The sequence below is a fragment of the Emydura macquarii genome, unplaced genomic scaffold (assembly GCF_026122565.2).
Source record: "Emydura macquarii macquarii isolate MOO-44397 ecotype Brisbane River unplaced genomic scaffold, CSIRO-AGI_Emac_v2 contig_610, whole genome shotgun sequence".
Lineage (NCBI taxonomy): Eukaryota > Metazoa > Chordata > Testudines > Chelidae > Emydura > Emydura macquarii.
Genome location: NW_027130747.1, coordinates 227 through 10070, shown reverse-complemented (window position 1 = coordinate 10070; position 9844 = coordinate 227). Strand labels below are relative to the sequence as shown.

The 9844-nt window shown below is 45.8% G+C and overlaps 2 long non-coding RNA genes across 3 annotated transcripts; one reads left to right on the top strand and one right to left on the bottom strand.

Moving 5' to 3' along the window:
• Positions 1 to 1226: 1226 nt before the first annotated feature.
• LOC137148210 (uncharacterized) lies at positions 1227 to 3823 on the bottom strand. Its single transcript, XR_010918476.1, has 3 exons — positions 3666 to 3823; positions 1989 to 2028; positions 1227 to 1369 (listed from the first exon to the last, which is right to left on the bottom strand). It is a non-coding gene; the product is annotated as an uncharacterized lncRNA (long non-coding RNA).
• Positions 1276 to 7570, top strand: LOC137148211 (uncharacterized). Of its 2 annotated transcripts, none has more exons than XR_010918477.1 (4): positions 1276 to 1406; positions 4227 to 4388; positions 4649 to 4708; positions 5331 to 7570. It is a non-coding gene; the product is annotated as an uncharacterized lncRNA (long non-coding RNA). The 2 variants fall into 2 exon arrangements; XR_010918478.1 differs by having other exon boundaries at positions 1338 to 1460.
• The last annotated feature ends 2274 nt before the right edge of the window (positions 7571 to 9844 follow it).

The window sequence follows — 9844 nt, the reverse complement described above, 5'->3', positions numbered from 1 at the left end:
GCAGGGGAAGCAGACAGCAAAGCAGCAGTAGGGTCACTGCAGAGCCTGCACTGCACCCCAACGACTGCTTTAGTCACTGTTGCACCTCTCATTCTATGGGGCAGGGCAAGAGTTCGTAAGTCCACACAGTGGCAGGTCCCAGAACTTTTATCACCCACTCCACTTCAAACCACAGGCCCTGCTAGCTGGGACATAGCAGGGCCCCCTACAGAGCTATTTATCCCTGGCAGAGGCTGGGGTGCATCCCTCAAATGGCTCCCCACACCCTGCTCAGTCAAGCTGCACCACTCCTGCTACAAACAGGGCCCTCAGCACCCATGATAGCAGCCTTTGCAGGAGCCTGGTAAATCCTACTCCCATCCAACCAACCAGACATGAGGGGCCCTGCTGGGAGCTGGATTGCTTGTTGAGAGTCTGCAGCTGCAGGGTTTAGCTCCAGCAGCACCTGAGATTAGAACTGATTGAAAGTTACTCACTAACAGCTGTGCCCCCCACAGCACTTCAGATACAGGGACATCTTTATCAAGAGGCCACTTCTGTTGACACTAGTGGGGTTCTCATTCCCTCTCCTGACAAGCCCCCACACCTATTTCAAAGAATTTTTGACAGAGGGAGGAGGGGATTTTCCTGTTCATTGAAGTTTTTTACAGGGGGAAATCCCTTTAACAGTGGTTCTCAGCCCAGGGTACATGTGCATGTGGTGGTACACATGGTTCAGGTGGTACCTCCACTCATCTAGATAGCTACCTAGTTTTACAACAGGCTGCATTAGAGCACTATCAAAGTCACTACAAACTAAAATTTGTTTATACTGCTCTATATACACACACAGATGCAACACAGCAATGTAAGTACAATATTTATATTCAATTTATTTGTTTTATTATGGTAAAAATGAGAATACAAACCATTTCAGTAATAGTGGGCTGTGACACTTGTCTGAGTTTGTAAGACAGTCATTTAAGTGAAGTGAAACTTGGGGTACACAAGACAAAAACTCTTGAAAGGGGTACAAAATTTAGAAAGGTTGAGAACCACTGCTCTAATGGATTCCCCCCCAATCACCTGTAATGTAACTGCAGAATTTATCCCTTCCTTTCCTGGTCTGCTAATCAGAATAATCTACCACTCATTGCTTTTCACCCATTGCCAAACACTGTTTTGCAGGAAGTTTCTCCTTAAGTGCCTCCCAGGCAGCTCATTTAATAGATTAATTAGAACTTCAATTAATTGAACTGTTTCTTTAATGCTGCACACAGGTGAAGGTCTGGCATAGTCAGTCTGACTTCACAGCTGAATGCTTCCCAGTCCAAGAGATCACACAAGGTTCACAAGAGGGTTCTGAAGACCTGTGCCATAGCTGCTCAACCTGCCAAAGAATGAAGAAGGTGTAAGACCAAAATAAGGTGAGGCACCCATCACAGACCCCCTGCTTGAAGACTGGGAGCAGAACTAAAATAGTAAGCATGCAGTAATATCCCTACAATACCACCACTAATCAAACTAGGGTGACTCACAGATGCTAATTGTAGGCAGCAATCAGCTGACACTTATATAGTCAAATTGGATAGCTGTAATTTGCATGTATTAGTGATAAAGAGCTGGGGGGTGTTTGCACACAGGTGCAACACTGCCACCTATTGGCTAGAATTGGAACTGCTCAACTGTGTCATAAGCCCTATACTTGAAGCAGTTAATGGTGATTCTCCTTTAGCTCAAGTGCTTTTGAAGCAAGAGAATCTGAGTTGTATCCTCACTGTTGCTATGAAGTTCCTAGCAGTCATGGTGTAAAGCACAATGACACCTGACATCATCATCATCAACTTGTATTGCTGCCTTCTGTGCAGCACATTCTCTGGTCTAATCTACTTCACAGCATCCCTTTAAGAGGGGGTGTAAATACAGATTTACAAGCACTGAAAGTTACACTACATATTTCTAGTCAAATAAACACCACAATACAAATGAAATGTCAAAAAAAGACTTACCATTTTCTAAACCAGGTTCCAGGGCAATTACTTTCATCTCCTATACAAAACAAATAAGTATTCTGCTTGAACACTCAATATAATCTGGGTTTGCATAGCATCTTTAAGGCTAAAGAAGCACCAAATGCTTAACTAGTTTCCTACAGCTTCTCCTGTTAGTATAGTATGCAGAGGCTATTGCATATAGATAGCATAGCATTCACCAATATGGGCTGGGCACCTGCAGGAGAGAAAGTTGCAGCATATCACCAAGTCTCAGAAGCTGAAGGTAATCAGAGAATGAGGTTTGATTGCTTAATTAATAGGTAAGGGTCAGAAGATGAGAAAGGAGAGAGAGGAGATTGGGCTGGAGACACCATTAGACAAGTAATCAATGCTAGTCATTGATTCAGTGCTACTGACTCTGAAAGGAAAGTGCTCCTTTAGAAAGTTGCAAAGTTCTATGCATATGTGTGTGTCCAGATAATGGATGCAACCTTGTAAGACAACAGACTTGATCCAGGTCCATGAAGGAGCTGCATACCACATCTAGTGACAAGGGGGAGGAAACAAAGACAGACATGCAGATGGAAAACAAAACATTTCAGGTCACCATCTACAGTTCAGTTGACTTTATGCTGTAGGGAAGAGGAGTGTTAACACAAAAGTAGTGTAAGCAGAAGTTGACTGGGAGATGAGAATCTTAAGCATCTCTATCGACTTTGGGTATTGGACTGCCAATTTTACAGAATGGTTTAGTTAAATGAGGTTTGATTGCAGCTAATTAAATGCATCTAAATCCCCATTTTCAGTTGGGATTTATTTTTGTGATTAATAGGATCTGTATTAGTGCTAGTTTGAAGAGGTGCAGTGATGAAGATCAGTGATGTAGAACACTCCTATCAGATGATTGGAGCAATGTGGATAAATAATTAAAGGGTCATTGGGTCTGAATGGGAAAGTGTGTCAGAATGACTGTTGTCCAGTGGTTAGGGCACCCCTCTAGTGCAGCTCCCCTTCCCTCCCCCCTGCCCCAGTGATTTTAACTCCAGTAGAGGGCTCACAGGTGAGAGCCCCACACAGCAACAGGTGCCTCCTGCAGCATTGACTTAGGTGCCATCTAAAGGAGAGGGGTGAGGCATAATACACACTCCTCTTGTTGTGGGGTGACCAGATAGCAAGTGTGAAAAGTCAGGACGGGAGGTAATAGGCACCAGTTGTGGGGTAAGCCCACCCCATCCCCCCTCAGTGGAGAAGTTAGAGGGGGGCAGGTGATAGGGCTACACAGCAACTCCATGGTTGCAGTTTACCCAACTGGTTTCTTCCCAGTCATGCATGTCAAGGGACCAGGTCAGAGTGAGCACCCTTGGGCCTGGGGCAGTGCAGCCTAATGGTTGAAGTCAGTGGTCACCCTTAAGCCAGGGCAGAGTGGTCTAGCAGCCAGAGTCAGCAGTCACACTTGCACCAGGGCTGTGATATCACCCCAAAGGGGATGGGGAATGATTAGGGGGACATGAGCCTGCCCAACTCCTCCACATGCCAGCCCAGGGCCCTGTGCATGGTAGGGATAGCCCCCACCCAGGTCAGCAGGGGTCCCACCTCAACACACTGACCTGCCACCCCATGCCCCTGGGCCACTTCCAACCATGCTCCCACCTCTGCCACATGGGGCCCATCCAGTTCTCAAGGTCCCCTCACCTCAGCATCTCACTTGATGCCAGCATTCAGACTGTCAGCAGTGTCCCATGGGTCTCAGTTCAGTTCTGCAGTCCCTCCAACGCAGGGCTGAATGGCTCACAGTCCAGCACTCCAGCAAGGTATCCTCTCCTCTCAGCTGCCCCCTTCCAAATGGGCCAGGCTGCAGGCTGCTCCCTTTTATCCTAGGGCAAGAGTTGGAGCATGCCCAGTAGAGTCTAAGGGGCGGGGCTTTCACTGCCCAGAGTATGGTTAACTCTTTCAGTTCGGGGTAGGCGCACCGCATCAGAGCACCGAAATAAGAAAAAGCCCCAACTATCAGGACTGTCCTTATAAAATCGGGACATCTGGTCACCCTACTTGTTGGCATCTCCCCCTGGCTAGCTCAAGGGGCAGCCCCTTGCCTTGTATGCTGGCTTTTGTGCCTCTCTCACCCCTTTCTTTGTGCAGGGAGCCTAGGCTCCCAGCTCAGGCTTTGTGGATTGCAATGATTTTCTAAGTGCCTGAAAGGTAGCTGTTGTGACCATCAGTGCCTCACTCCTTGTCTGCATCCTGCCCTACCAGACAGCTTCAGCCCCAAAGCACTTCACATTTAAAGAGAAGAATTGGCAACCCCGTTTTCCCAATGGGGAACTGAAGCACAGAGAGATCTACGGGACTTGCCCGGCGTCACACAGCGAGCCTGTGGCAGAGAGAGAAATGGAACCCATGTTTCCTAAGTAGCAGGTAAGTACCTGACACGCCATTCTCTCCAGGGATGTGGGATAAACTGGTATTTGGAGAGCTTCAGCTTGTAGAATGGCAAAACTCCCCTTGATTTAACTGAGAGTTTTGCCTGAGTAAGGACTGAGGATTTTCCTTAGGATGAAATTTCCATTTTTCTTACCTCTGATGCTCATCCAGTCTGACCTGCGGAACACAGGCCAGAGAATTCCATTCCTGCATTAAGCTCATAACTTCTGGCTGACCTACAGCATTTCTTTTAGAAAGACGCACCAAGCCTCGATGTAAAGACTTCAAGAGATGGAGAATCCAGCACCTCTCAGGTAAGTTGTTTCAATGGTTAATTACCCTCCCCGTATTCCTGCCCTGCATTTGTCTCGCATCAGGCTCCAGCCCCCACACAGGCTGCCAACAAGAGCGTCATTTGTGACAATGTTTTTAGGACGCTGCAACTGTGTAGTAGGAATGGAGCTGAGACCTGTCAGCTCATTTCATGCAAGGCTACCAAGTAGCAGCAGATGGGAATGACTTTTGGTCACAGACCAGAATGTGGAAGGAAATTTAAACTGAAAAGCGAAGTAGGATTGGGCCCAAATGCTTTGAGTATTAAGCCAGTCACGTGCATCGATAATATTCTTCCTTCATGTTGTGCAGGAGCACCTGGGAACCAGCTACGGTTTAATTGTATTGCTTGAATTTTACCAATGAGGAGATGCACGTGAAAGGAGATTATGATTTGGGAGAGTTTCTCTTCTTGTTGACCTATTGAAAGAGCATTTCCTTGGTGCCTTCCCCTTCAGGGCAAAGTGCAGGACATGAGGAAAATGAGTCTGTACTGTGTCTGTGCCCGCAGAGAGGCAGGAATTTGTGTATTATCCTAAGCAGTAATGCATTGGTCCTTACTGCTCCCCTGCAAGCAAGTTTATTACTCTCCCCATTTTACAGGTGAGGAAACCAAGGCACGGAACAATGCCATGACTTGTCCAAGGTCACACAGAGAGTTTGTGACTGGGCCAGAAACTGAACTCCGATCTCAGTGGATGTGCTGTTCTTCGTGTTAGGACAAGGTAATCTCATGCAATGATTTCTTGCATTCTTCACTTTGCATCCATCTAACAGCACACACACCACTGCAGCTCTCCCGTCTGCAGCAGGCAGCTCTCTGTTCTGCTGAGCTTCTGGAGACCTGTGTTGCTATGTCAAGAGGGACCATTTGAATTCTCTAGCCACACCCCACACCCTCAGGTAACAGCAGCTGCTCTGTACACAAGGCAGGCCTGAGATCCATAGACCATTCCTTTAAAGACGCCAAGGCCACAAAACTGTTAGCGAGAGAGAGACACGCTGGGGCTGATTCTTCTTCAAAGGAAATCTCCCAGTCCATAAATATATCCACTGAGGTGCAGGACAAAACGTAATGTATAAAAGATGGAATAGAAGATATATTATGCTATTGCATAGCAATCCTGTCTGCAGGAGTTTATAGCTGTGATACGTTCCCTGTTAAAAGAGGTTCTGGTAGCTATGGAGGAGTTCAATTCATCATGTATCTGTTGCAAACCATCAGTATTATGGTTTATCTATTTAAACTGGAAATGGGACCAAATCTTGTGACTGTGAGGTTGGCGGCCAGGAAGGTGAGGGTGTGGAGAACTAAAAAGTGAATTGAACACCTGTGGATATTTGTTCCAATGGACAGTGTGTGTTCAGGAGAGGCTGTAGGTCAGGTCTGAAGTGCATTGGCAGAGTTGTGTCTTGCTCTTGGTCCAGGACTGGAATAGCAATGGTGCTTCGCGGGGGGGAGAAGGTCCCATGACTGAAATAGCAAAGGCTGCCACTGATCTGAATTGAAGAGTATTGGGGGATCCCGGAATGGAATAGCAAGGAGGGTTGCAGGCCAGAAGCTGGGTCTGATCATCTAATATAGCTATGGTCCATGGTCTAGGTGGGCTTAGGACCCAAAAGTCCTGACTTCCACAGCAGTGTCTTAACCATCCTTCCTCCCTCCTCAGTATGTCAAGTGTATGTGCCTTACACACCTGGTATACCTGGTGTACTGATGCCTGGGGCTGGGAGTTGGGACTCCTGGGTTCTGTTCTCAACTCAGCTACTGATTTGGGCAAATCACTTTTCTTGGTGCTTCACTTTCTGTGTCTGTAAAATGGGGACAACAGTGCTTGCGGGTGATGTGAGCCTTAAGTAACTAATGTTTGTGAAGTGCTTTGAGATCCTCTTGGTGGAAGGTGCGACACCAGGGCAAAGTTTTGTTTTTATTTCTTCTGTTGGCCTCAGGCAGCAAACACCGCTCTGCTCTTTTCTCTTTAGAGAAGTTAAAAGAAACGCACACAAACCAGAGACACACAAATGCAGACGTGAACACACACAGATGAAGACCTGAGCGCACAGATGGACACAAACACACTCACACACAGAAAGACACACACACACACGAATACCACAATAACACACAAACAGGCACACGAGCACAGGGACACACGCGATATGGGAGCACAGACATACTTACACCAATCCAAATCTGGACTCTCACATACATCCAGCTATGACCATGCGCATGCATGTGAACGTACATACACATGCTCACATACGCTTATAGTCACAGATTAAATTACCAGCCCAGAACTGTTTGAGGGCACTAGGGGTAACCTATCAGCTAGAAAAAAAGCATTGCTACCACACATTAGGTATACAACTGGTGGCCATCACCAGGGTGGGTGTAGATGTTGGAAGTGGTGAATTTTTCTCTATCACGTTATGTTTAAATGTTGTGGGGCATCCAATCTGAAAAAAAAAAAACCCCAAAAAATCACAAAACCGGTCATAACTCATAAACATAGTTTAATTGTCACCAAAATTGGCAGAAACCTTCTAAAAACAATTGATAATGCAGCCGTGTACTCAAAATAGTACTGTTTTGGAAAGTTTGGGAAATACTTAGCCCTGGTGATATATTTTATTCATTTTCCCATACTTTTTTGCCTTCGGCTAAAACAAGTCATGACAGTATGAGATTATTTGTACCATGTGATACATAAAATATTTGTCATTATTTGTAAATCAGACTGCTTTGGTAGATGTTTTCCTGCCTGCTATTTTTATGAAGCTATGCAGATAATAAAATCTCTATCCCCTAATTATAAAGCATATATTTTTTTATATCTGCTGGGCTGCAGCCAGCTACGGTTTAATTGTATTGCTTTAATTTTACCAATGAGGAGATGCACGTGAAAGGAGATTATGATTTGGGAGAGTTTCTCTTCTTGTTGACCTATTGAAAGAGTATTTCCTTGGTGCCTTCCCCCTTCAGGGCAAAGTGCAGGACACTGGAGGAAAATGAGTCTGTACTGTGTCTGTGCCCGCACAGAGGCAGGAATTTGTGTATTATCCTAAGCAGTAATGCATTGGTCCTTACTGCTCCCCTGCAAGTAAGTTGTTACTCTCCCCATTTTACAGGTGAGGAAACCAAGGCACGGAACAATGCCAGGACTTGTCCAAGGTCACACAGAGAGTTTGTGACTGGGCCAGAAACTGAACTCCGATCTCAGTGGATGTGCTGTTCTTCGTGTTAGGACAAGGTAATCTCATGCAATGATTTCTTGCATTCTTCACTTTGCATCCATCTAACAGCACACACACACTGCAGCTCTCCCCGTCTGCAGCAGGCAGCTCTCTGTTCTGCTGAGCTTCTGGAGACCTGTGTTGCTATGTCAAGAGGGACCATTTGAACTCTCTAGCCACACCCCACACCCTCAGGTAACAGCAGCTGCTTTGTTCACAAGGCAGGCCTGAGATCCATAGACCATTCCTTTAAAGACGCCAAGGCCACAAAACCGTTAGCAAGAGAGAGACACGCTGGGGCTGATTCTTCTTCAAAGGAAATCTCCCAGTCCATAAATATATCCACTGAGGTGCAGGACAAAACGTAATGTATAAAAGATGGAATAGAAGATATATTATGCTATTGCATAGCAATCCTGTCTGCAGGAGTTTATAGCTGTGATACGTTCCCTGTTAAAAAGAGGTTCTGGTAGCTATGGAGGAGTTCAATTCATCATGTATCTGTTGCAAACCATCAGTATTATGGTTTATCTATTTAAACTGGAAATGGGACCAAATCTTGTGACTGTGAGGTTGGCGGCCAGGAAGGTGAGGGTGTGGAGAACTAAAAAGTGAATTGAACACCTGTGGATATTTGTTCCAATGGACAGTGTGTGTTCAGGAGAGGCTGTGGGTCAGGTCTGAAGTGCATTGGCAGAGTTGTGTCTTGCTCTTGGTCCAGGACTGGAATAGCAATGGTGCTTCGGGGGGAGAAGGTCCATGACTGAAATAGCAAAGGCTGCTACTGATCTGAATTGAAGAGTATTGGGGGATCCGGAATGGAATAGCAGGGAGGGTTGCAGGCCAGAAGCTGGGTCTGATCATCTAATATAGCTATGGTCCATGGTCTAGGTGGGCTTAGGACCCAGAAGTCTGACTTCCACAGCAGTGTCTTAACCATCCTTCCTCCCTCCTCAGTATGTCAAGTGTATGTGCCTTACACACCTGGTATGCACGGTGTACTGATGCCTGCGGCTGGGAGTTGGGACTCCTGGGTTCTGTTCTCAACTCAGCTACTGATTTGGGCAAATCACTTGCTGCTTGGTGCTTCACTTTCTGTGTCTGTAAAATGGGGACAACAGTGCTTGCGGGTGATGTGAGCCTTAAGTAACTAATGTTTGTGAAGTGCTTTGAGATCCTCTTGGTGGAAGGTGCGACACCAGGGCAAAGTTTTGTTTTTATTTCTTCTGTTGGCCTCAGGCAGCAAACACCGCTCTGCTCTTTTCTCTTTAGAGAAGTTAAAAGAAACGCACACAAACCAGAGACACACAAATGCAGACGTGAACACACACAGATGAAGACCTGAGCGCACAGATGGACACAAACACACTCACACACAGAAAGATACACACACGAATACCACAATAACACACAAACAGGCACACAAGCACAGGGACACACGCGATATGGGAGCACAGACATACTTACACCAATCCAAATCTGGACTCTCACATACATCCAGCTAAGACCATGCGCATGCATGTGAACGTACATACACATGCTCACATACGCTTATAGTCACAGATTAAATTACCAGCCCAGAACTGTTTGAGGGCACTAGGGGTAACCTATCAGCTAGAAAAAAAGCATTGCTACCACACATTAGGTATACAACTGGTGGTCATCACCAGGGTGGGTGTAGATGTTGGAAGTGGTGAATTTTCTCTATCACGTTATGTTTAAGTATTTGTGGGGCATCCAATCTGAAAAAAAAAAAACCCAAAAAAATCACAAAAACGGTCATAACTCATAAACATAGTTTAATTGTCACCAAAATTGGCAGAAACCTAAAAACAATTGATAATGCAGCCGTGTACTCAAAATAGTACTGTTTTGGAAAGTTT